This window comes from Lygodium microphyllum, chromosome 30, assembly GCF_053477565.2.
Source record: "Lygodium microphyllum isolate KBCC chromosome 30, Lygodium_microphyllum_v1.1.10, whole genome shotgun sequence".
NCBI classification, from domain to species: domain Eukaryota; kingdom Viridiplantae; phylum Streptophyta; class Polypodiopsida; order Schizaeales; family Lygodiaceae; genus Lygodium; species Lygodium microphyllum.
The window spans coordinates 14,608,838-14,610,990 of record NC_141164.1 but is presented as its reverse complement, the minus strand read 5'-3'; positions in this window follow the sequence as shown (position 1 = coordinate 14,610,990).

Genomic DNA, 2,153 nt, shown 5'->3' with positions numbered 1-2,153 from the left:
ATGAGGCCATAATGGTATAGATAAAATAATAGGAGAATGAGCTATGTCTCCAAACCTAAAAATATTGAAATTAAGCAGCAAGATGGCCTTTACAACTCTATGATAGCTCACCACCACGAGCAGGTCTTGGATGTTTCTTTATATGAGCTTTCAAATGTAGGTGATTGTTGGGTAGAACTATTGTATTTTGATAACCTAGGGCTCATTTGCAAATATCATAACTTCTAGAGTCAAGATTAGTTGATGATGATATTTGACAAATTGATAGAGCATACAACGAGCTACAAATTTGATTTTTACATCTACTTTAAATTCATGACATATTGGGAGAAAATAGCCACCCAAAACTAGCTACAAGAAGGGTAGCTAATTTGTAGGCATTCCCCCAAGCAAGTCAACTCTTCACCCATTAATGTGGAATATGTTTAAATGTATGGTGCTAGAGGTTTTGCTACTAGCACATTTAATATGTTGTATCCCATAAGCAATGTGAAGGAAGTGTGTCCAAGCAAGAGAGCTATAAAAGAATGTACTTGCAACTATCAAATCAATGAAGTCTTTTTTATGCCACTATGGTTTCATTCTCGTTCTTCTACTTTCCCCCATAGTCTGCTCTCATCATCTTCTTCTCTAAACCATCTTTTGCAACTTGGTATTAGAGCCTCTTTCCTAGAGGTTGTGAGGTTGTGGGAGCTTCCATAGCTGACACTCAAAGTTCAAGAGTGAATATTGAAGGTTGGAGGTACCAAGCTCATTGAGAAGACAAGAAGGTCATCATCCATTAAGGTATAGCTCTCCATTGTGCTCATATATTTGGTTTGCCTTGAAGTCTTCTACTATCAACAGGAGGAAGAAGGGAAGCCATTGAAGTTTTTGTAGAATGTCCATTTTGTAAATTTTCTCGTGTTACCTACAATCTACAAGGGGGAAATTTAAGGGTTGTGCTTAAGTCTCCACCTTAAAGGGGCTACTTGAGAGTAGCATGGAGGCAGCTTGTTAGCAATTTCAAGCCCTGCTTGTGGCAAGAGGCTCAAGGCATGAGTAGAGGGTTTGCTTCCAAGAGTAGACATAGACAAAGAAGAGAAAACTAAGAAAAGAGAGAGTACTTACTACTAGTGAAGCTCCAGCTTACTTCTCTGTTTTGTACAAGGAGGTTCATTGATTAGTTCAGTGTTGTTATAGCACATAGAAGATGTGTGCAAATTCAACACTGTCAATTCTATCTACAGCACTTGAAACAAAGATAAGGCCTTTTTAAACCTTAGTAAAGCTCAATATTAAGGTTTTAATATAAACCTCGTGGTTGATCTTAAGCCCATGTTCTCACTTTCTTCAGCTCAAACTGGTTTCTTCAAAAACCTCATTCACACAGTGGGCTTTCCAAACTGGTTTGACATGAATCTATTTTCACATTATTGTCCCACATTGGTTATAAGAAGGCTGCCTATGTCAAAATTGCATTGTGTAAAGGGGTCATTTTTTACATTGATTGAATATACTTGTTGGAATTAAATAGCTTTGATTCCTTAACATCATTATCAATAAATTCAAAAGCCTAAAGTTACAACTCTCATCCATTGGGAAAGATTTTGAAGAAGATAAGTCAAGTTGTATTATTAAGCAATGTTGATAAACCAAACAAAGGCAATGAAAAAGTTGTGGATACACTAAGGATTGTACTTGATAGAAAGCTCAATGCAGTGGAAGTTGCTTTGTACGAGCAAGAGAGTAAGATCAAGGCAAAGACTCAAGAATCTACATCAAGCCCTAGACTTTGTAGGATGTTTGACTCTACATTCAACTCCACACAACCTTTGGAGTTATGCTAGGGTTCACAAAAGAGAAATGAAGTGCATGACCATGACTAAAACACAAAGAAATCAAACACTTATGCAAAAACACAAACATAAGAAAGATGATAACTGAATGAATAATGATGAATGAAAGTGTACAAAGTGCTCAATGGCAAAGATGTCCAATATTTGATGGTTCTTATGGGAGCAAGCTAAGGGAGTGTTGAAGTGTGACGCCCACTAGAGACAAGTCCCAAGTACAATGACCACTAGTTGAAGTTGCAATTTGATGTAGAAGTGGGCATGTAGCAAAACATAGGTTGTGCGAGAGTGTTAGAGCAATAGGTAATCTCCAGGGGT